Consider the following 25,342-nt stretch of genomic DNA (forward strand, 5'->3'; position numbering starts at 1 on the left):
CCCCCCCCCCCCCCCCCCCGCTGCTGGGGGCCTGTCTGGGGACCCCGAACACAGCCATGACTGCTTAGCCCCCCTCATCTTTTTATCTTACCGACCCTCTTGACTTGCCTAATCCCAGTCCTCCCCAGGGGCCTCAGACGCTCTTGCTGGAATAAGTCCAATCGGGCTGGCGGGAGGAGAAAGCAGCCACGTAGGCTGGCTACCCGCTGACCCCACGACCGCCATGCTGGGTCACTGTGGAAGGCTCATGCTGCCCCTGCGCCCAGCCTGCAGAAGGATCACTGGCAATGACACGGCCAGTGATTCACGTAGGAACCGAAAGCACCCCTTGCTGGGGTGACTTCTCTAAAGTGGGCACATGAAGGGACACTGGAGGCAGGGCTGACGCTGAGTCGCCGGACTTACACCCTGCACCACAAACCTTCACCACAGCCCAGCAGAATCACAGCCTCGCAGGTCATGCTAGTTTCGTTTGTGGTAGGGGCTGGAGTCCAGAACGCGTGTGTGAAGTGTGTGTGAACTGTGTGTGTGTGTGTGTGTGTGTGTACGTGTCTGCCTGGGAGGGAAGATGTCCCTGTCGCTGGCTTGTTTCTCATCACGGGGGCCCTGCGCAAGGGGGAACAAGGGGTCCCAGCCAGCTTCCCTCGCCCTGGATTCCCGGTCCGGTTGCCTTGTGGGTCTAGGCTCCGAGCACGGCCAGGCCTGCTGGGTCAGCCCGCTGCGTCATGCCTGCCACCTCATCCCACCCTTCTCTGGGGCCAAAGTAGAGAATAGCTGAATCATGAGGCCGTAAGAGAACCTGTGCTGAGCAGAGCAGCGGTCACACGGTCAGTGGTCACACAATGACAGCTCTCTTCCCTGTTCTGCCACAGCTCTCGCTGGGCAGCTCTGGGCTAGTCACTGGGCATCTCTGCGGCTGGGTATCTCTGAGGCTGTTTCTATTAATTATCTATCACTTAAAAAAAAAAAAAACCTCCTTCAAAATTTAGTGCCTTAGGGGCACCTGGGTGGCTCAGTTGGTTAAGCATCTGACTTTGACTCAGGTAATGATCTCACGGTTTGTGAGTTCAAGCCCCACGTCCGGCTCTGCGCTGACAGCTCAGAGCCTGGAGCCTTTCTGGCATTCTATGTCTCCCTCCCTCTCTGCCCCTCCTCCACTTGCACTGCCTCTCTCTCACACACAAAAATAAACATTAAAAAATTAAAAAAAAAAACAACCAAAAATCTTAGTGCCTTAAACACTGATTATCTTACATTGTTTCTGGAGCTCAGGAATTTGGGAGCAACTCAGCTGGCTGGTCTGAGTCCCTGAGAGCTCATGGCAGGAGGCCCAGATGGTCACGGGGGCTCTAGTCATCTGAAGGCTTGACTGGGCCTGGAGGACCTGCTTTCGAGACGGCTCATTCACGTGGCTGCTGGTACGGGCCCTTGGTTTCCTGCCCACCTGAGTTTTCTGTGCTTGAGTGGGAGAGCTGGCCTCCCCCAGAGGGAGCAATTGAAGAGAGAGAGACAGCAGCCACACTATCTTTGATGTCCCGGCCTCTGAAGTCAAGCCCTGTCATTTCTGCACAGTCCCATTTGATACACAGGTCCACCCCACTCAAGGATGTGAGCGTCCGAAGGTGCGGACCACCGGCGNCAAGGCAAACCATTAACCGGAGGATGCATCTGCTGAGTGTCAGGGCAGCAGCTGCTAAAAGCAGCTGTAAAAGGGGGCCGGACCCTGAGACCATCAGAGGAAGCTCCCCGAGGAGCATGAGGGGGCCCTGACTGGGACGCTTGCCCCCCAGTGGTCCCAGATGAGGGCCAACACGGAGACAATTAGGACTGAGTGTTTGGCAGTGTCCTCAGTGCATACGGGTGCTCACCACAGGGGGGTTTTGCTCATCCACTAGTCTTCTCTCTACAGGTGGGTCACAGTCTCAGGAAGTCCAGGAGGGAGGCTAAGCCAAGATGGAGGCTGAATTGTGCCTTAGCCCTTATTCTGACATTCAGATGAGTTAGTGTTCTTCACAAACTACAGCGGGCTGCATAAACGTGAAGGTCCATTGTCATTACCTCCTGTCAAGACTCCACCGCATCATTCCTCAAAGACTCTCTCCACCCAATTTCGTAAACAGCCACAAAGAGAAATTAGATGCCGTCGATGTTTTGCAATGATCAGAAACAACTTCTCAAAACTGACCCTAAATCTTTCCTGGTTCAGCGGTGCCCACTTTTCTATATGGATATTCTGGTTACTTCTGCCACATACTAAACTGCTGCAAAACACAGGGGTGTAGAACAGCAACCGCTTTATTTTGCTCATGATTTTGGAGGTTTAGGAATTCTGAAATGACTCAGCTGAATTCTTTACCTGTGGGATTTCTCATGCGGTTCACGGTATGATGTCATTGAGGCCTCAGTCATCTGAAGGTCTGCCTGGGCTGGGTGTCCAAGATGGCACCTGCACATGGCTGGCAGGTGAGGCTGGCGGTGGGCTGGAAGTTCAGCTGCGTGGTCCACATGAATGCCTATACCGAGCCCCTCCAGCATGGCGGTCTCAGACTAGCTGGATTTCTTATATGGCACTAGATTCTCAGGCAGTGAGTATTTGTTCTGAGAGAACTGGAATCTGCATAGCCTTCTGGGAAGGCTGTCAGGGTGATTTTTCCCACGGTTTCGTAGTGACTCATTCCCACAGTCCCCTGGGTACAAGCGGGCCATCAGGCTAGCACAGACTTATGGGGATGAGAATTAGATTCCACTTCCCGATGGCAGAGTGGCAAGGTCGCTCCCACTGCAGGTGGGCATGTAGGATGGGACAAGTCACTGTGGCCATCTTTAGAGAGTATGACCTTCCACAAAAGATGACAATTATTTCCCATATTCGAAGGCTTGTAGAGAGTAATCCACGAACAACCCGTTTCATGGAGTCAAAGACTATTTAGAGATGAGTAGAGTCTTAGAGTCTTTAACACCTTTATGTTAAGATGAAAAAAATTGGGGACTGAAGAGCTGAAGTGGCTAGCCTGGGGTCCAGCAGTTGCTCAGAGGGGACGAGCACTGTGACCCCAGTCTACTATCCACTTGCGCCCCATCCCGCCTTTGGCAAGCTCTGGTTGTGGCTGGTATCATTCCTCACCCTTCTTCCTAACAGGAGGAGGATTTTGCTTAGGGAACTACCCTGCCCACAAGGCTTATGTGCCTCAAAGGGAACTCACCCTGCGGTGTTGCACCGTTCATACCCAAGGTCAGCATGGCGGGAGCCATTTTGCTACCAGCCTGCAAATGAAGCCACCATCTCGAGAGAGGCAGAGTCTAGAAAGTCACAGGAAAATGGAGCTGCTGCTGCTGGATGAGATCAGCTGTAAGCCTGCTCTGCTGATCGTCCCGTTTTGTGAGTCAACAATCTCCTTATTGTTAAAGCTACTTTCAGCCGAGGTCCTGGTTACTTGCAGCTGAGTCCATCGTAAGTAAAACACTTCTATCTGGGGGATTAGTCCCAACCTTAGAAGGGGCATTTAAGGGGATTTAGCTCAACGCTCCAGGCTTCAGCTTCAGGTATGGCCAGTGTGTATCTGCCCCTGAACTTGGTGCTGATGGTCTCTGATAACTGGGATTTTCGCTCACTCTCTGAACCCAGTCTCTACCCGTAAGTGGCTCAGTCCCTCCAGAGCCCACTCTTGAGCCTCTGTCACTTTCAGTCCCTGCTCAGGGTTGGAGTCCTCTCGGCTTCCAAAATTTCACGCCAGTGGCTCTGGTGCTATAACCCATGGTCATCCCAGGTGCCCTCCTCCCTGTGCCCGTCTTCTTAGACTTGGGGGATCACCAGTCTTGGGGACGCTGTGTTGAATTCTGAGTTCCGCTACCCTTGGTACATGACTGGCTGGACCCCATTGTCGGGTGCTCACCTGGTTGAGGTCTGTTGCTGCACCGTGCAGATTCTAGAAACCCAGTCTTGCCCTCCTGGACTGGACTTCCTCCCCGCACCTGCAGCTGGGCAGATAAAGCCTGCCCCTCTCACAATTCCCTTCGTGCCTTCATGAGGGAGTCTCCCTGTAGATTTTCCTGGTAGACACTTTGGTGGGAATGGGGGGATGCCAGTTTTGGGCAGTACATCTCATATTTGCACCTGCAAATCTTTCACAGTGCACGAGGCTCATATTTTATCACATTGTTTTTTTCCCCTGCTGGGTGGGGGGTCAGGTCACATGGAGATTTTGAAAGCAAAACAAGAAAATCCATTTATATCAGTTGTCACTAAGGTATGTTTTGTTTGAGGTCTCTGTTTACATCCTCACCACCTCTGTGTGCCCTTAGATGATCCCCCTGCATTTGAAAGTATTGCCTGCTTGCTAAAAAGAAGTATTTGGGGGGCAGAACTCACTCTGAGGCTTGCTTTTATGGTAGCCTTGGAGTGAGGTTACAGGGGACGTAGGGAACTTTCAACTCCTTTAAATAATGACAGCTGTTGGTATTAACCAAAGGAACTGCATGTTATCCATGACCTAACTGGCATGTGGGATGGGACAAGTCACTGTGGACAAGTCCAAGTTCTAACACTGGAAGTATGAGATGCACATGTATTTATGAGCAGTGGGGGATTGCTAAGGATTTCTGCGAGGTGGAGCAGGGACCGGGAAAACAGCCTCACATGTATGTGCCCAGCAAGTCCCTTGAAATCTTCCTCTGGGCTATGATGGCGTGTCTCCTCTTCTTCCCTGCCCTTTTGCCCACAGCACCCAACCACCCCCCTCCTCCTTCTTCCTCTTTCGTGTTCTGGAAAACCCCCTTCCCTCTGCAGAAAACTTGAGCTGTGAGTTTGAATAGTGAACTTCTCAAAGCAACTTTCATGCCAGCTTTGTACTCTTTCCAATGACCTTGAGAATGCTGATCGGTGAAAACAGAGTGTGATGATTCGATGTTCTTGATAAAGACGAAGGCATCATGAGTTCTAATCTCTCCGCATTTCCTTGTAGTGGTTCCGGGGTGTCAACTACGGATGGAAGGCTGGCAGGCTTGGTTTCCAGGCTCTGTAGCTGCCTCCTTTCTGCAGGCGACATCACGCCCGTGTCCCCTTCTGCCAGGTCCCTAAGGAGGCTGCAGTACAGACTCTGAGGGTCACATCTGTGGAGCCTCTTATGTGCTCTAGTTTCAACTGTGCTCCAGTCCTGGCTGCAGTCTTTGGCTCATTTCTTGGGACTCTCCTCTCTCCCCCCTCTCCCTCCTCCCATCCCCCTCATGGAAGCTTGTTCACTCCCGAGTCTTACTATGACTGGGCCCTGCCTTGTTCCCAACACCCTTTCCCATGTCTTTGGGGGTTCGATTCCTGTCCCGACTCCAGCCTAGCTGGGACCCTGAGACCTGATGAATACCAAATATTTCTGATGAAAACTGAAGGGTCCCTGTGCTCGCAAGGGCACCTCCCACCTCCTATTTTATTTATTTATTATTTTTTGAGACAGAGAAAGAGAGAGAAGATCCCAAGCAGGCTCCCCGCTGTCAGCATGGAGCCCCATGCAGGGCTTGAACTCACGAACTATGAGATCATGACCTGAGCCAAAATCAAGAGTCAGACCTTAACCAACTGAACCACTCAGGTGCACCCCCACCTTCCAGTTTGGTCATGTGCAACCATGAGGTTCCTTTGGTTAATATGAGCAGCTGTCATTAGTTACAGGAGTCCAGGGCCAGCTCCTTCTCACACTCCCGGTTACATGTCTCTGACCAAATTCCTCCACACACACACACTCATTAGCAAGGGGCACCCATCAACTACACCATCTCCTGTCGGCTTGATGAAGTCTAAACTTCCCGTTCTTTGGGTGCTCTAACAAGATGGTGCACCAAAGAAAGTCTTACTTGAAGCAAATGTGGCAATACTCTAGTAGAGGGATTGGCCACCCGTCTGGTGAGACGCAGCTTGGCCCATATCCTCCGGAATCAGCAGCTGGACACACAGGCCGTGGTCAATACTCCTAAGTGGGAAGGAGGAAAGGCTCAAGGCATAGATTCTAATACCCTGCCCGCATGTTTGTGGGGCTTCTCGGTGCTTCACCAATGAGAACCCACCCCTTCACACACAATGTGAACTAACACCACCTCTGGTATCGATAGATAGATCGGAGAGAGAGACAGCTGAAGCACTGTGGGAGCCCCTCTGGGCCATGGCCTTCTGATTAAATTCTAATTACCACCCCTGGAGTTGCCCTGCCTGGGGCAACTGGCCTCGTTCTAGGGTGTAGATTAATCGGCACAGACTCACACTCAGATCGCACTTTTGGTACTGATGCATTTTAAAGCAAATCGCAGAGACAGCACGGTACCAGGACACCTGGCCTCTGTACTAACAGTAACAAACAACATTTCTGGCTTACAAAATGCTACTGCACAGCTTTCAGCCCCTTGCAAAGTAAGTGCCCTGAACTATTTCTAGCCCCGCTGCCAAAGGGTCTCACGGGGACTCAGCAACAGTGGCACTAGCTGGCGCTTGGCACAGCCCCGCGGCATCCGCTTCCCTTTCCCGGTCTCTTTGCAACAGGCATGCGTCAGTTGACGTGCCTACAATGCCTACTAGGCATTCAGGAGGCTTCCACCCCAGCCAGCCCTCCTTTGTGGCCATGTGACCACATGAGCATGTGACCTGCCTAAGCCAGTCATAGTGGCCTTATCCTTTTGGCCACAGTGATTGGCCAGGAAAGTGCACGTGGTCTGGCGAAGCCAATCAGGAGGCCTCCTGGTTCTCTCAGCCCAGGGCTGGGGAGGGGAGGCTGGGATCTGGGGGTACAGCTGTTTGTTCCGGTGACGTTGGCCTTGCCGGGACAGCTGCGTTGTGAAAATGAATCTGATAATCGGAGCGAATCAGAGGCCTAGGTTGTGACGGACCGACTGTGTCCTCCCCACCAGATTCACACGTTGAAGTCCTGATCCCCAAGGGGACGGTGTTGGGAGGTAAGGAGGTTTGTGTGATGTCCTGAGGGTGGGGCCCCCCAGGATGAGATTAGTGCCCTTCTGGGGCCTGCCCTTCTCTGCACCCACGTGTGTTCACGCAGAGCAGAGCCCGTGGGAGGGCGGCGAAGGAGGTGGCCGTCCACAAGCCAGGAAGCGGACCCTCACCGAGAGTGAGTGTGCAGGTGCCTTGGGCTTGGATTTGCCCGCCTGCAGGGCTGGAGAACAGATGCCCGCTGTTCAGACCACCCATCGGTGTAGTTTCCTTCTAGCACCCAAGGGCCCCGGGTGTGCGTGGAGAAAGGAAGTCCTCACAACAGCTGAAACTCTAAATCCAGCCCTCCCTGGGTCCAGCTGTACCTCTGTGCTTTATGCGGTTTGGTTATGCAGCCCACAGATTCCCTTTTTTGCTCACGTTGGTTTGGGCGAAGTTTCTAATTAATTTTTCCACCATCACCAGTCAGTAGCTGCTTCACAGGACGAAACTTTCACTCCTCACAAGAACCCTGTGCTGCTGGCCTTCTGGTGCTTGCTGCTATGGACCAGTGCCCCACTCACCCTGTCTTCCTGATGCTGCCCCAGATGTCCACATCCGATCCCGAGGACCACCTGGGCCCAGACTGAGGCCCCGGTATTTGCAGCGCAGTTGGCTCGTGCCCAGCGTGTCCCGTAGATGCCTGCTCTTGGGGTGAGCAGCGTGTGCGTGGCTCTGGGCTTGCCCACGGCGAATTCATGCACACCGTAGATCCACGAAGTCCTGATTAGGGATTTTTGGCTTCTTGCTTTCAAAAGTTATGTTTCCGGGCTGGATGTCACACTGTCGGCCTCTTCGGGAACCATTTCTGCCTCCTGGGAAGGACGTCCTCCCCCCAGGACCTGAGGCTCATCCCATCCCCTCAGCGCTGGCCTCCTCTCCTTTCCTGTGTGTCCCCAGGTCCCCGTGTGTGCACCGTGGCTAAGTCAACCGTGATCTCCAGGGGAGGCCTCACGCTGTGGGTGCTCACCAAGGCCTGTGTGTCTGGTGCCCTGTGCCCGTGCGAACACCCCGGCCTCACATCTCTGCTGCCGATGTCAGACATGGCTGACTTGCCCTGCGCTGTGGGCTTGGCACGCAGGACCCTCTTGATCTCTATCTGCACCTTCCACACAGAGGAAGCCAGATAGCATCAGGTGTTGATGGTTTGTTTCCTTCTCGCTGATCTGAGAGCCTAAAAGCAAGCGATTTCTGCTGCATTTGCTCTTCTTTTATTGATTACGGCCAGGGGTCCCAGGGCAGCTGATGAAGAGTTTAGACTTGTGTTTTCTCATCTGTAGAATGGAACCACTAGTAAAACATTGCTTTGCACCTCACCTCCAACCAGACTGCATCTCCTGGACGTGCAGGGCAGAGACTTCTGAGTGACTTGGGGCCCTTAAGAGAAGGGGCTTTCCTGAGAGGACAGTGGTGTCTGGTGTCCCAGGCGGTTTGGGGCCCATGTGGGCTCTTGACTTCTCTCAGAGCCTCACGGCTGCAATCTTTCTGCACGTCACCCTCCCTCTCAATCCCGGGAAGAAAATCATCTCTGGTTCCTCCAGCCTCGCATTCCAGAAAGAGCTGAGCTGGTGTGACCAGCAGAACCTGGAGATGTGCCCTACTCTTCTCTCATGTGATACAGTCCTGGGTTTTTAGCCAGACACCTAGCTGCCTAGATGAGGACTGACGTTTCCCAACCTTCCTTGCACCTGTGGGTGCCCACGTGCCCACGTCTGGGCCAGCAATTCATACAAGCGAAAGCTATCTGTGTGACCTCCAGGCTGTGCTTTTAAAAGGAAGAGGCATGTCATCCGGGTCCTTTTTCCTGTCCCACCTGGCAGAAGGTGGAAACGCCAGGAGCCACCTTGCACAGTGCAGCTGGGGACGGGACCACAGTCGGCAGAGCGACAAGAGAGAAAGAGCCTGGGCCCCTGACACTTTTGCAGACTGGACCTGCAATGCCAGCTTAGACGAGAAAAAAAGTTTACATTTATTTCAGCCACGTCGTTGGGATTTGGCTCTGGCAGCTGAGCCGCTGTTACGTGTAGAAAATCGGTGTTGCCTCCAAGCCCGCTGCCTCGACTGGAAAACCTACGGTTGGGCTCCCTTGGTGGATGCTCATCCTTGACCCCATCAGTGGCCACCTTTGCACAGATAATAGCACTGCTTCCTGGGGTAGGGGGGGTGGTGGGAAGGGCAATCTCCTCCAGGAAGGGATCCCCCCCCCGCCTCAAGGCAGGCATCTAAATGAGAACCTTGCATGGCATTAGTCACACATTGCAGGATGTCACTAGGTGACTCGAAAAGGATGGCGACTGTGCTTGTTCGCAAATCTTTGGAGTCCCAGACGGCTGGCAGGGCGAGATGCCATCAGGTTGGACATACAAAAATGCAGGCCCAGTGGTGCTGGCACCTGGGGACCTCAGCAACACGAGTTGGTGGCATCATTAATAAGAGGCCACACGTGTGCCTCTTTCTGTCCTGTGACTCCACGTCGGATCCGCTGGTGAGGGACTCGGATTGGCATAACAAATGCTACCACCTTAGTTTGCTCGGTTCCCTTTGCATCAGGTCATGCCATGAGCTGCTAGCAGTTTATGGTGGGATGTCCATGCCTGGTCCCCTCGGTGGGCACCTCTGTCCAAACGTGATCCCAGAACTGCCTTCCCTACAGGGATGGGTGGGGCTATACGCCCCATAATTTTAGTTAAAGGGGACATTGGGCATGAAGAAAACTACTGAAAGCATCAAGGAATTGGCAGTAGCCACATCTGGTGATTTGGCAGATTTAAGCATCGGGCAGGTTCTATTCAGAGCAAGAGAAGGGACCCAGGTGAGGCCAGGTGCCAGGGGCATGGGCCAAGGGTGACGCCGGAGCTGGAGCCCGCACAGCAGTGCCGTGTCTCCGAGCAGTGAGAGAGGATGGAAGATTGTAGCGAAAACATTGCACAGGGGAATTCTTTTTTTTTTTTAATTTTTTAAATGTTTTATTTATTTCTGAGAGAGAGAGACAGCATGAGCAGGGGAAGGTCAGAGAGAGAGGGAGACACAGAATCTGAAGCAGGCTCCAGGCTCTGAGCTAGCTGTCAGCACAGAGCCCGACACAAGGCTTGAACCCACAAACCACGAGATCATGACCTGAGCCAAAGTTGGACGCTTAACCGACTGAGCCACCCAGGCGCCCCAGGGGAATTCTGTTCTAGGTACTGAAAGAAGCTGTCGGGGCCAGGGGAGGAGGCCTACTCCTTGGGGTACAAGATAGGTCTTAAGCCTCAGAAGCAACACTATAGCCAGATTCCAGACCACAGACCAGATTCCAGATTCCAACTCTATGCAAGAATCCAATCCTCTCTGCCCTGTTCGTCTTCCTTCTTTCCCTGCTGCCAGAGGTTTTTAAGTTCATTCTCCCCGTGGCTCACCAGCCAGCCAGACAACGTGCAGTGGAGCCCAGCTTCTTCCTCCTCAGAATAACTGCTGGAAAAGAAGAGGTCACCAAGGTCATGCTTCTCTGCCTTAAGGTTTCAAAATGACGATGAGCGGGCTAGAGAGGTGGAACAGACATTCTCATTGCCCACCAGCCACCCATTCTCTCCTTTCTTAGGAAAAGAAACCCAATTTTAGCCTCTCTGCAGTGTGGGGGTGGCCGAGAGATGAAGTAGAAGCAATGGCCTGCAAGAGGAATACTTTAAGAGAAGCTGGCTTGGCTGGAAGAGCCACTCTTCTTCTGTCTCCCACTCCTTCCTGTTGCTGGCTTGGAGTGCAGATGAGTAGGCCTCATCTCCAGGAGCCATCTTGGATCACGAGGTGATCTTATGGATGGAAGCCACACCCAAAGAGGGAGGAACAGAGAGGTCAGAGTCAGAGCCTCTCATGCTGCTATGGGTCCCGCATAGCTGGGGAGTCAACCTCCAGGATTTTGGTACCTAAGGAGGAATGAACTTCTGTCTTGTGGGAGCCCTCACTACTCAGTGTGCTTTGTTGACCAGCAGCATGGACGTCCCTCAGGAGCTTGTTAGAAACACTGAACCTCAGGGCCCACCCGAGACCTTTGGAATCAGAATCTGCCTTTTAACAAGGTCCACAGAAGTCATGTTGTGCACAAGGTGGTTTGAGAAGCACTGGTTTAAGCCACTATCATCATGGTTTATCCTGTTGTGTGTAGCTGAATCTCATTCTTGGGGATAGAGAGGATGATTCTCGTCCAGGGTCACCAAGAAAATGAGACTGCTTGGAAGCTCACCAGTGAGTTCTCCCACATCTCCTACCTGCTTCCGGGAAGAGGATGCGTGACTTTCCAGAAAACTCCTGTCTCCCCAGATCATATCACGAGGGGTATGGGGAACCTTGACCAGGGCTGTTGTCCTGGGGCCTGAGTTCTTGAAAAGCAGGGTCCCTGTCAGCTGCAATCATCTGCACCCCAACCTCCTCTGTCTCCAGACCCAAGAGTTTCAGAGGACAGATGATGGCATTAGCGCAGAGGAGTTAGGTGAAGGGGCCCACAGTCATTCTGAAACCTTAAGGCATCACAAAATAGATCATCTTTCCCGGAAGCCTTGGCCTACTGTTTTTAAACATGGGCGTTTCTAGGCTTTGTTTCTGGGGCTGCTGTTACACTCAGCCCCTCTGTGACTCCAGCTTGATGGCCTAGGAGGGCCACAGCCTCTGGTACAGAGCTCTGAAGGGTCCCCCCTTGCTCATCCGTATCTGCCCAGGTGGATGGGTGGGGGGTGGAGAGGATGTCTCCTGAGGATGACGTTCTGGAAAATGGTTCTTGACATCCTACCAACTGGATGCAGCCGTTCAAACGAATCACTTGAAAACATCCAGCTATAGTGAGGCAACTGGAAGTAATGGTTAAGAACATGAGTCTATGATTCAAGGAGATCTGGTTTTATGTCCTGGATCTGCCCTTTACTGCTATCGTCTGACCTTGGACAGATCTCTATCTCCCTAAGCCTTCTCTCCAGTCTTGCCAACCCAGGTGGCCTGCGTTTCCTCATCTGCATACGGAGTAATAACAAGTATAAAACAACAACAGCATCTTCTTTGGAGGGTTTCTGTGGGTTCAGGTACTTGACCTTGAGCACCATTAAATGCTCAGTCTTTGATATGAGCAGGTGTACGAGCTCCATGGATCCTGTACACCTGTGCCTCTCTAATGGCAATGCCCAAACACATCACCCGGAGATTTGGGGAAGAGGCAGTTTCTGATTCCGCGGTCTGGTTTGGAGCTGAAGCTTCCCGGTGCTGCTGGTGACCCCTCCACGTATGGCATGTGTGTAGCAGGATTGTAGACTCTCTACTAGCAACTCGTGGATACTCTTTAGTCTTGGCTCCTCAGCTATTCAAACCTTGGCAGCTGCAATTTCGGACACCATCACTACAAAAAGCAACTGGACAGTCACTTATTACATGATCTTATCACAAGGTTTCTGTTTCCGTTTTGTGGCTCATAACCTACTAAAGGTAGAACTTCGTTTTGGATACAATGCCTATATCCTGGCCAAGACAGGTAGAGGCAACAGCGGGATTTGGCTCCCTCTGGGTTTTTTGTGGTGTGTGATTTCCTCATGTTTAGGAGACCTCTCAGTTTGATGTGGCAGTTTTGCTGTGGTTATGCCTTTCAACACACTTCCTGCTTTTCTTGCAAAACGAAGACTGCTTTCTCCTCTCTTGAAGGCCAAAGCCCAGATGATTACAGGTTTCCTTAAGAGCTTGAGTGGGGTCTGGAAGGACACATCTTTGGTCCTCCGTGTGTGAAGACTGGCTTTTTTTTTTTTTTTTTAATTTGAACAGCAGAATTGAGATTAGCATGGACTTTACTTTCTATTGGAGCAAAGGATTGCAATTCTGTTAGAGAAATGTGAGCTTAGCACCACGCATAGCTTCAGATTTCAAGTGCAAATCATGCTCAGCCCCTCAACGATGACAGAAAGTAGAACCCAGTCTTTTTTGTTGTCTGGGTCACGTAATTTCAATGGCTATGATCACAGTTGCTAGGAATTCAGAGACTCATGAGGTATTGGAGCTGAGCAGGACCTGAGAACTTCTAAAGCCACTTCTCTGTTTTGGTGGTGGAAACTGAAGTCTGTAGGGGTTAAGCGACTTGCTCGAGGTCACACAGCTAGCCTGGCCTTCATGGTCACTTAGAATCACCCCACAAATATTTCAGGTGAATTTCTTTGCTTAGTCAACTCCATTTCCTACAACTTCTAACCACCATTTGCATTTGATAAAAATAATGTATTAACCATTTCTTTATGAGTTTTTCCATTATGGAAATAACAAAAACTACATTACAATCTAATTGGAAAACAGAAGTAAATAAGTCATCCTCACAATCTCTTTTTGACCCGATGCCTATCTATTACTTTTAAATCCTTTGGTATTTTTCTCATTTTGCTTTTTAACTATTAAAATATAGGTGCCTGGAAATAAACATTCCAACAGCATAGAAAGCCGTAAATAGTCAACCTTCCCCACTCCTTTGCTTGTTTTCTTCCTGATTGGTACTTTCTTTTGATTGTTTCTGTTTTTTCAGGTATTGACCTCGATTGATACTGCTAAATAACATACTCCATCTAGGTCTTCATTTAGCAGTTTTATGTACTATCTACAGACTTTCAGCTATGACAGGTGAGTAACTTACTTATCAACTCCTTCTCCCACTTCCAAATCATTGGAGGAGGGTATATTTTTGTTTCTCCTGATCGTTAACCTTATGATTTTACATATCATTTAGTCTCTGTGTACTGACACCTAACTGTAGGTAGTGATTCTCGGTTCCCCACCATGTGAGACAGGAAGCTAATACCCTTTCCTTCCTTCTACGTCTCTCTCTTCTGCTGCCCACCTTCTCTTAGCTATACCACTTCTTTTACCTTGTCAAGTTTATAGCACGGGCATTCTCTTTAGTAAATTTGTCCTCCGTGCTTTATCAGTAAGTTAATTCTGATCATGGAAAGCCAGTGAACAAACAGCATATAAGGTACAAAAATGGCATAACTATTATTCCCTAAGAACTAGGTGTTATGTTGAGATTTGCAAAAGGGATTGTTCTAGTGTCAAGGTCAAGTGGGTTTTCTTTTCCTAGGCTCCATTGACTACACAAAATCATGATTTTTTTTTGGTTGGTTTTATATTTACACCATGATATATGTGTATATATTTTGTTGTGATATGTATATATAATATAATGTATAAGTATGCATTATATATTATAAATAAAAATCTATAATATATATATTTCCACAACTTACTGTTTTCTGATTTTTAGTTGATTATCAACAGAAGCATATGTCTTCTTCATAATATCACGAATACCTTCCACCTCTTTAATTGTATCATTTATTCTGTCCTCCAAAATATATACACTTTTGGCTAAGCCAGCTGCCCATCTAGACTGAAATTTGAGTTTCTTTTAATTGTATTTCTAGGCTGGCTTCATTCTTTAATTCCTTTTTGTTTTTTTTCTTTTTCGTTTTTTTGGTTCTCTTGTCTTCCTCTTTCTTAGGTAGCACATGATCAAGTGATTTTATTTCCACAAAGAATGTATGGGAGTCCATTCTCTGCATTCTTGCATGTCTAACAAGCCTTTACTTCTCCACACTGGATGGATAGCTTGGCAAGATATCAAATTCTAGGTACAGAATTATTTCTTTGGACTTTGAAGGTAGTTGCTCCATTGTCTTCCAGCACTGGGTGCTGCTGCTGAGAATACGGCGAGTCTTGGTCCTTCCCTTTCATCGGTTATGTGTGGCTTGTCTCTCTCTGGGTGAATATAGGATCTTCTTTATTTTCAGTGCCTGAAATCCCATGAGGTTGTTTCTATGGATCACCGTCTGTTCACTGGGTCCCTGGGGTCTTTCGATCTAAAATACAACTTTGCCTTCCTTCCACTCTGGGAGATTTTCTTAAATTTTTTCTTTACTAATTTCCACCTCTCCATTTTTACTTTTCTCCTTCTCTCAAGGTCCTATTGCATAAATGTTGGCCCACCTCATTTGACACTTTCTGTCTCTTTTTCTCAAATTATCCACCTTTTGTCATTTTACTATCTAATCTGCAAGGTCTTCTTGACTTTTTGGTGTCATCTTTCTATTGTTTGAGTTTTTTCTCTTAATTGCATGTCGTATATTTATTATAATAATTAATTATTTTATCTAACTAAAATTAAAATTTTAAGAGGATTAAAACAAATTATTTTATAATAAGCTATTTAATAAAATAGAAAAATTATTTGTTATAATAACTTAAAAGTACATTTCAAAAGGGATTTAAAACAGACTTTTTGTTTCCAAGGGCTCCTTTTAAATAAACTATTTTGGGTGGCTCAGTTGGTTGAGCATCTGACTTTGGCTCAGGTCATGATCTTGTGATTCATGAGTTCGAGCCCCACATCAGGCTCTGTGTTGACAGCTCAGAGCCTGGAGCCTGCCTCCCATTCTGTGTCTCCCTGTCTCTGCCCCTCCCCTGTTTATACTCTGTCTCTCTCTCTCTTTCTGTCTCTCAAAAATAAACATTAAAATTTTTTTTTTTAATAAATAGACTTTTTTGGTTGTGGGTGTATCGTCTTGACTCTGCATGAGGTTAATTAGAGTTTGGGGTTTTTACTTAGTTCTTCTTCCATTACTTAGTTCTACTTCCTCTAGGTTTATTTATTCTGTTTACTTATGTTGGTCTATGTCTTATTTTCCTGTGTGAATGGTGATTTGGGGCAGCCCATTACTATTTACGTACACCAGGCTGGGTGTTGTAATTTGGGTAACTGGGAGCATTTCCTCTTCTCTCAGTGAAAGGGCTGATTGTAAGCTCTCCAGCTGTGGAAGGGGTGTTAACCTCCAGGCTTCAGAGTAAACTGGAGAATGGGGTGGGGGGGGAGCATGCAGCCTCCACCCCTCCCCACCCTACTCCAGGATCCACTCCCACCATGCCTCTCCTCAGCCCTCCCCCCCCCCATGCCTAAGCCCTTGCCCTTCAGGAAGGCTTTTGTTTATTTTTTAAAAATTGTTTTTCCAGCCTCATCTTTGTAGGTTTCATTTTGTAAATATATAATATCGATATTATATTGGTCAATACTGGTTAATTCATTCTTGCTTCTTGTGGTGGTTTTGAAACCTGCTTGTAATTCTTTGACACTCCTCACAGAAAGGAGTAGAGTCTACGACCTTTCCTCTTGAACCTGGGCAACCTCTTACAGCTGCTTCAATGAACAGAATGTGGCAGAAATGGTGCTGTGTGACTTTGAAGTTAGATCAGAAAAGGTCACACAGCTTCTACCCAGTGTTTCTTTAGGACCCTGACTCCAGGGCCCCAGCTGCCACATAAGGGGTCTAGCTACTTTGAAGCCTTTTTGGGGACACACCACAGTGAGACAGGCAGGTAAGTAGGTAGGTAAGTAGACAGACCCAGAAATGGATAGATAGATCCATCTGTGGCTTGATGAACAGATTGAATCCTCAGCTAGTTCAGTCTTCCTAGGCTCCAGACATGTGAGTGAAGAACCCTTCAGAATGACCTTGGCCTGGCCTCGGCCTTTCTGCAACTGCATGACAGACAAAGCAAGAACCACCTTGCTTAGCCCCATCAACTCCGGTTGGTTTTGCTTTTAAGGCACCATTTGGGGTGGTTTGTTACACATTAGCAATAGCTAATCAGAACACACCTTATAACATATTTAATCATAGTTTATATTTATAGAAAAAAATCACAATAGTGTCCTATAATCTGGGATCCCCTTCTCTATGCTTCTGGTTTCAGCTCCCTGTACAATTCCAAGAGTAGGAATTGTTTCTAGCCCAGAAACCAATGGTTCTCATCAATGGTAATTGTTATTTCCATTGTTAATTAAGCAAATTAAGGCCTTCAGATGCTTCCCCTTTACACCCTGTCCCACCCAATATCTGCTCCCTTACTTTCCTGCTTGAGAAGGAATCATGAAGCTTTAGAACCTGAAAGGAATCTAAGGAACATCAGAGCCAACCTACTTATTTTACAGATGAGGAAACTGAGGCTATGAACCGCCCTCCCCCCCCACCCCCCCCGCATGCTTGGTAACAGGTGACACAAAACTAGAATTCAGGTCTCCAGGCAACCAGAATGTGCTACTCTTGCCCTGGACTGGGTCGTCTTTCAGACCCAGAGCAAGGGCTTGACTGTCTAGGCTAACTTACCATGTCCTGTCATAATCTAGAGAAAGCCGGTGCATCTCCTGCCCCTAAACCGATTTATCACTCCTCTAGGTCAACTCAAGACCCCCTTCCAGCTAGTACACGTGTGCAAGTGGGTATTACACATAAAGGGAACCAAACAGAATAAAGCCTGAATAAAAAGGGCCTCTTTTCACCGAGAGAGGAAAACGAGATTGTCCCTGCTTCCTGATCTTAATTATATGAAGTGGCAGGGAAGGTGTGGGAATTGAAACAGATCTGAAATTCTCCCTTTCCTACAAATCTAGCAAACCCCAAAGTTTTTCAGTTTCTCTTTACACACGGGCAGATGTCCTGGTGCAGCTCTCAAGCCACGGAAGGCGTGCTGCTTTGCAAGGTGCCGTCCAAAGCAGCACTGGAAAATTCTTGACATCGTCAAGTGGCTTTCCCCAGAAATGGTGTGGATGGAGGTCGGGGGGGGGGGGGGGGGGATGAGCAAGGGGCTGCTGACTGGAAGCTGAGTGCACAGATTCTGCAAAGGGTTACTGGAAACCCCAGTTGTGAGGTAGCCAATGGGGGAGAGCAGGTTCTAGAGCAGAAGGCCTTCCTGCCTGCAGAGCAAGGATGGAAACAAAGTCCTGGCAAATACATCACCCAAATCTTGTGCTACACATGCCTCTGTATCCTTTTGTTCACTATGTATCCCATCGTGAAAATTGTCCCATGTCGTTAGAACTTAGCCACAAACATCATTTTTGAGAACTATATACTATTTGTTGACTCTACCAAAATTTACTTATGTCCTTATTGCTGGATATTTCCCCCAATTTTTCAATATTATAAGTAACTCATCAATAAGCCACTTTATCTCCTACCTGTGGTTTTCCAGAGATGTATCTCTCTCTTAGCCTTCCCTTGTAGATTTTGATAGAGAAGACACTCTTGTTGTTATGAAAGTAGAGGTTAATAAGCTGCTAAAATGCACATACTGTAATATGTATTGTATTGGAGATTGTAAGCAATGCTTATTTTCTTCTTTGAACTTGCTGTCAGGAGTATTCCTGTTTTACAGATTAGGAAGCTGAGGCTCAAAGAAGTTAAGTGATTTGCTCAAGGTCACTGAACTAGGATTTCAACTCAGGCAATTAAACTCCAGAGCCCACACTTTTTTTTCTTTTTAATGTTTATTCGTTTTGAGAGGGAGAGAAAGAGTGTGAGCACACATACAAGTGGACGGAGGGCAAAGGAAGACAGAGAAAGAGAATCCCAATCAGGCTCCACGCTTAGCGAGGAGCCTGGCCTGGGGCTCAGTCCCACTACTGTGAGATCATGACCCGAGCCGAATGAAGAGTTGGATGCTTAACCGACTGAGCCACCCAGGCGCCCCCCAGAGCCCACATTTTAATTGCTTTGCTGTACCGCCTCAAATAAACTGTGGTCTATAAGCAGCAAGGTGATGTTGTAGAAGAACACAAGTAAGATTGAGAGGACAAAAGCAGCTTACAAAGCGATACCAGATACAAAGTCTGGTTCTTATTTTTCTTTTCTTTGCAGGATATATAAAATGCACAGGACGAAGAATGGGGAAAATGTCCGTCAAGATGGGGGGATTATTTGTGATTTTAACTTTCTTTGTGCTTTTCCAGATGTTCTATAATGACCATTTCTTGAAGTCAGAAAACTTTAAAGTACCAGAATCTTGTATTCATTCAGTTGACAGAAGGGTGCCATGGATGAAGGCAAACACGGGCTCTAGGTTGGGGGCATGGGAAGATGGGGGGAAAGCAGGAAGACTTCAGAGAAGAGGGGGCCTTGACTTGGGCCTTGAAATGGTCTGCAATGAAAACAGAAGAAAACGAGGGCTTAATGATGGTTTTCCACTGCTTCTGAACACATCCCCTTTCTTCTGGCCTCCCAGCGCCATATTCTTCCCCTGGAATCTCTGTGTGTCTGTGTGACCAAGTCTGCACTATTTCTCTTGGGTAAGGGGTTTCCAGGGTGCAATAGAGTGATTTCCACAATTACCTGGGGGCGGGAGGAGCTCCCCTGGACCTCGAGAGAGAATGTTTCCTCCTGCTTGGGTTACAGTGGTGTCTGTGACACCCGTGGTTCGAGTGGTGGGTTGGGCTACGGTGGACAACACCTGTGGTTTGCAGAAGCCACTTTAGAAATGTCTGCAGTTTTCTGTTCCTGGAAATGACTGCACTCTGCGCAGAGGTGCGATGGCTTAAATGTCAGAAAGCAGCCCCCACCATGGGGACTCTGAGCCCACAGAAAGAGACTCTCCCCTTCCCCCCCGCCCAGGGGCCCATGGAGTGGTCCTTCTGAGGCTGGTCCTGTGATGAGAGTCAGTTTCACACCTGGCCAAGGCCGTCCGGTGCACAAAGTTCTCACAAGAGCATCTCAGCGACTCTGGACCCCACAGAGCACTTTAGGCATCGTTCACAGAGATGACACCAAACTGTACCTGGCAAGTTCCTTGAACAAAACGTCACCTCTAGCCAAACCAGAGGCATGTGTCTCTCCCGCAAGAAAGTGGTTCTCCCTTCCCAGGTCTTGAAAAAATTCCCTTCATGTCAGCTGTGGGCCATCACATGCTTCCCAGTCATTTCCTTCTGAAAATGTGTAAGGAAGCTGGCTTTGGAATCTCCCAGACTTTGGGGAAGGAAGCCCATGCCCTACCTATGTCTTAGCGCCTTGCCATCACCCATGTAAGGGTAAACTTAAAGCTGAGCTTTCCTAGTGGCCGGAAGGGAGAGAGAGTGTTCCCTTTTGCAGAGCATTCCTGGGAGAAATCTGGTGCTTGTGAATTCTTTCTCTGTCTCTTTGACACATAGGGATACATGTTTATGATATGTATAGGAATACAAGTGTGAATATTTGTATACTTCTTGCCAGCTTTAAAACCCAGGCTTATTCTTTAATGGCTAATGGTCCTTATTATCTCTTTGAAATGCAAACATCAGCATCTGTGGTCAGACGTTGGCTGTCACCAGACTCCAAGCTGTAATGGCGGGCTGGTCATAGAGGCAAAGTCCATTCACCAGCACAGCCAGCTCCCCGAGTGGATGGGTGAAGCCGGGTAACCCGTGGAGAATGCAGATGGCACTGCCAGGCGCTCCTGTGGGAAGATGGGTTTCCCTTAGTCTTGGGCATGTGTTCATGATGGATTGTGGTTGCTCGGTGGCAGGCTCTCTTTCTGGCTGTGTGCTCCCCACAGAGCCTTACAGGTGAGCACGCTGCAGCTGGCTTCAATGCTTATTCAAAAATAATATTGTTTTATTTCTCTTCTCACTGTTGTGGACAAAACTGTCTGTGTTGGCAGGATATTCATTGCCCCCGACACCCACGAGGACCAGCTCTTTCTCTGGGTACAGAGGCCATCCTTCACCTGGTACTGACGGTGCCCATCTGAGGCAGGTTCTCCGGCACCCTGTGCTTCTGAGCGTGTCAGTCCCTGTTCCCACCCGCTTTCTCTGCCCACGCTGCTCCCCCAACCGGGCCGGCCCTGGGTCCCCACTTCCTGGCCCTGAGTGGACAGGACTGTGTGGCTCACTCCTAGACAGAGCTGGGAGCAGCTCTCTGTGTCTGGGTTAGTGACCAGGCCCTCTTCTGTTTTGCAGGCCCTCTCCGTGGGGCTTCGAGGCCCCTGCGGCCTGGGCCCGATGTCTGAGAGCTCGGATGTTGCCAGGAATCCGTGCGAACAGGGCCTTGACGGCCTGACGCGTACACATGAGCCACTGTCCTGCCCCCACCCCCACCCCAGGAGAGCTGGGCCCGCAGGTAGCCAGGGGGTGTGACGTGTGTCACCCCCCACTTTGGCGGGAAGGGGCTGTGCACGGCTGGGTAAAGAGACCACACTGGCTCCCAACTGTCACCTTTGTTGAGCCTTCAGAGTCAGAGGTGACTCACTACCCCAAGGGCTCTTTACGAAGAGGTCTCTGAGCCTAAACCTGGCTGTGTCCAGGATGCTGGCTGCCGCTGTGGGTAATTACACAGGGAGGACAAATGAAACAGAGGCATCTGGAAGATTCTGTGACCCCTCTTCTTATTCTGTTTGTTTGTTTTTTCTTTTTTTTCTTTCTTTTTTCTTCTGTGGGGAGAAGAACCAGGTCTGCTTTTCTTAGCTGGAAGCTTCCCTTCTAGTCACACCCAGCAGCTCCTTGCTGCCCGCAGAGGTGCGTTGGGGTTGGCGTCCTTGAGAAGCCTCCTCCCCCTCTCCTAGTGCTGTTGAGGGGGCACACGCCCCTAGGATGAGTCATTGTGTGGTCTGACCCCAAAATGTTCATAGTTGGCCTCGGAGGTGCCACAGGGGCTGGTGCTTGGGTCATACCCAGAGTCATACAAAAGGGCAAGAGCAGACGTCTGTGTGCTGGTTCGGGAAAAAATATCGTGGCTCCTTCGGTCCATTCCTGGACTCAGCTCCTTTCTCTTCTCTCTCTCCTGGAGGCAGAAAAGATCAACTCCCTCAATTGTTCTGCTTCTCTAAGAAGAGAACTTCCTCCCAAGATTCTGAAGATTGGTTCAATAATCTTCCCGAAATGAGAAGAGTTAAGATAAAGAAACACAATTTCAAGTAGGCAACACCTTATTCTGCCTAGTGGATGTGTCCTGGAATGATCATTTCCACAGAAGTTGTTCTTTTTCAGATGCAGAAAGTGGGCTTTAGTATTCAACTAGACTGGTAATATACCTATTTGAGGAGAAAGTATCCAGGCATGAGAATATTTATCTAATCATTTCCCCAATTTGAAGTTCAGATTTTTACATAGATGATTTGTTCAATGCCTTGAAAAGAATTGTGTGGTCTGGTACAGCTTCCTGAAATCTTTATTTTAACTTTAAGATGATAAAAGTAATACATATTCAAGATATCATTTTTTATACAAGGGTTTTAAATTCATCTTTAAAATACTTTTAATATATATTTATTTTTGAGAGAGAGAGAGACAGACATTGTGCAAGCAGGGGAGGAGCAGAGAGAGAGGGAGACACAGAATCTGAAGCAGGCTCCAGGCTCCGAGTTGTCAACAGAGCCCGAGGCAGGGCTCGAACTCATGAACCGTGAGATCATGACCTGAACTGAAGTCAGACACTTAACTGACTCAGCCACCCAGGTGCCCCAATTTTATTGTATTTTTAAGTTTATTTTATTTATTTATTTAGAGAGAGAGAACGAGCAAGCAGGGCAAGGGCAGAGAGAAGGAGAGAGAGTCCCAAGCAGGCTTTCAGCTGCCTACTTGAGGCTTGATCTTACCAACCGTGAGATCACCACCCAAGCCAAAATCAAGAGTCAGAGCTTCACCAACTGAGCCATGCAGGTGCCCCAGGGGTTTTAAATTTAATTTCGACTGTATCAGCCTTTCCCTTTATGGTTTGTGTATTTTACTTTCTCCTTAAACGCACAAGTGGCTGCAGTATCCTCTCCGTAAGTGTTCGTGTCCCGCAATGCGTCTTCGTGGTGCCTCCTGCCATCGGGAGGTGCTGTCCTGTCTCAGTCCTGGAGTCTCCGTGCTGTGGCCACGGGAAGGGGGCGGGAGTGACACTGCCACTGCTCCGAGCACGGAGGAGGGCTTCCCGGGGCTCCGCCAGCTGCCTGTAAGTGAACCCGCGCCAGCCTGCTGGGTGATGCGGGATGTGGCCCCATCACCCCAGGCGACAGCCCGTTCAGGCTCACGGGACAGCTGGCCGTGGTGCCCGAGTGAGCCCAGCAAGACCATAACAGCACCCAGCCCAGCCCGGCCCAACTGCTGACCTGCAGACTCACCAACGCTAAGAAATTAGCTGTTACTTTAAGCCCCTAATGTTGGGCTGGTTTGTTAGGCAGCAATATTTAATACAGGTCTTATTGAAGAGAGCCCTCCCTGGGGCGCCTGGGTGGCTCAGTCGGTTAAGCGTCTGACTTTGGATCAGGTCAGGATCTCACAGTTCGTGGGTTTGAGCCCTGCCTCGGGCTCTGTGCTAACAGCTCAGAGCCTGGAGCCTGCTTCCGATTCTGTGTCTCCCTCTCTCTCTGACCCTCCCCCGCTCATGCTGTCTCTCTCCTTCTCTCTCTCTCAGAAATATAAAAAAAATTTAAAATTTTTTTTTTAATAAAGAAGAGAGCCCTCCCTATCTTGAAGTCCTAAAGCATCTATCTTTCTGTATCCTCAAGATTTCTCCATTTTGTTTTCCATATTTATGTGCCATAATTGATCTGGAATTAAATGTTTACTGTGGGAAGTAGAGACCTAAGGCATTTCTGATTATTTGATTTTTTCTGAGTATTTGAAATATTTCATAATGAATACTATAGTCATTTTATTTTAAAAAATTTTTTTAATGTTTATTTTATTTTTTGAGAGAGAGGGAGAGAGAGAGAGAGAGCGTGCCGGCAGGCATCGAGCCACCCAGCTGCCCCTTTGTAAATCTTTTTTAACAGCTATATATTTCTTTTTACACTTGATCTTAGGCAAAAGGCCAAAAAGCATTACATATTTCTTTTTAAAAATGACTATAGGGGCGCCTGAGTGACTCAGTCAGTTAAGTGTCTGACTTCAGCTCAGGTCATGATCTCGCATCTTATGGGTTCAAATCCTGCATCAGACTCTGCTGACAGCTCAGAGCCTGGAGCCTGCCTTGGATTCTGTGTCTCTGCCCCCCACACCCCTTGCACTCTGTCTTTCCCTCTCAAAAATAAGTAAACGTTAAAACATTTTTTAAAAGACTAAAAAGATTTATAACAAAAATAAGAACAAGATCTCACAACTCAGCAATAACCACTTATAACACTGTGAAGGGGGAGGGGTAAAGTTTGGATCAAACTGTCTTCCATTTTTCTCACTTAGCATATTTATTTTCCTATAGCTAAATTACCCAAAATAATCTTTAAGGATCATATACAGCTTGTCGTAGGGCTGTGCCATATTTACTTAACCAGGCACATGAGTGAGGAACTTACTTAGGCCACCTCCCACTTTTCAATATGAATGCTAGTACAGCACTGTTTTTTTAAAAAGGTTTTTTTAAAAAATTTATTTATTTTGAGAGAGAGAGTATGTCTATGTGCATGTGTGGGAGTCAGGGAGGAGCCACACACACACACACACACACACACACACACACACACGCGCGCGCGCGCAAGTTGGGGAGGGGCAGAGAGAGAGGGAGAGGGAAAATCCTAAGTAGGCTCCATACTCAGCACAGAGCCTGACACAGGGCTCGATCCCACAACCCTGAGATCATGATCTGAGCCGAAATCAAGAGCCAGATGCTCAAATGAGTGAGCCACCCAGTGCCTCCCCCCCCCACACTGAATACTCTTGCACAAATATTTCTGATTAGTTCTTTAGGATCATGTCTAGAAATGAAGTTCTGGGGTCAAAACGAATGAATGATTTTAGGATCCAAAGTGCAATTTGAGAAAGATACTCCCTAGAGCGCACTGGTCATCCCCACCACACACCCCCAAGCTGTGCAGGAGTAGATCATCCAACCCCATGCTTCCCCAGAATGCTTTCTCTGAAATAAATGAAGATGCCAATCTCAGATGATTCAATGAGTCAGAACAAGATCACATGCTGGTGAGAACACAAGATTTGGAAGAAGCACATCATTTATTAACTTGGTACCTTCAGTTCCTCCTCTTGAGTTTATTACCCTTGCACCAGTACTCAGAGGCCACCTGTGCCTTGGGCGGCACCCTGCCCCACACAGCCTGAACCGAGAGCCAGGCACACGTGTTTGGGACACAGAATGGATTCCGACTGAGCCATTGCTCAGAACCAAAGAAGGACGCACTGGGGCACCCACCTCTCTGCTCAGGAGAGGCCAGAGGGGCCAGACGGTCAGTCATTCAAACATATCCGTGTCTGTTCTTAGCCATCACTGCACCAGAGGCTGGGCACACAACAGTGACCAGCCTAGAGAGAGAACTCCCAGTCGTAGAGGTAAGAGCTCTTAGAAGATCCAAGAGAGCGGGCGGAGGAGTGCCCCATGTAGCCTGGGGGCAGGGACAGCCTCCCAGGAGAGTGCGTGTCCAAGTGGATCTTTGAATAAGTAGGGCTTGGCCAGGCTGAGAGGAACAGGTGTTCGAGGCAGCTACAGGACAGCCAGATTGTAGAGCACAAGGTGGAGAGTGCGGTGGAAGGGGCCGGGTCATGAGAAGCTCCCTGTCCGCTTGTCCTGTATCCAAGGTCCTACTGATCTGGTCCCATCACCCTTCTGAGCCCAGCCCTCCTCCACACCCTCCAGCCCACCCCCCCACCCCACC

The 25,342-nt window shown here is 48.8% G+C and overlaps 1 protein-coding gene and 1 long non-coding RNA gene across 2 annotated transcripts in view; one reads left to right on the plus strand and one right to left on the minus strand.

Annotated features, from left to right (window-relative positions):
• XCR1 (X-C motif chemokine receptor 1) overlaps positions 1-25,342 on the minus strand; it is a 94,359-nt gene that overhangs the window by 33,221 nt on the left and 35,796 nt on the right. The gene's annotated exons all lie outside the window — the stretch shown is intronic.
• The window catches only part of LOC144242292 (uncharacterized), a 23,100-nt gene continuing 4,510 nt past the window's right edge, over positions 6,753-25,342 (plus strand). The window contains exons 1-2 of the long non-coding RNA XR_013338321.1: positions 6,753-6,933; positions 13,485-13,579. This is a non-coding gene — a long non-coding RNA (uncharacterized LOC144242292). The remainder of the gene's footprint in view (positions 6,934-13,484; positions 13,580-25,342) is intronic.

Source organism: Crocuta crocuta, unplaced genomic scaffold (genome assembly GCF_008692635.1).
Source record: "Crocuta crocuta isolate KB4526 unplaced genomic scaffold, BGI_CrCroc_1.0 scaffold77, whole genome shotgun sequence".
NCBI classification, from domain to species: Eukaryota; Metazoa; Chordata; class Mammalia; order Carnivora; family Hyaenidae; genus Crocuta; species Crocuta crocuta.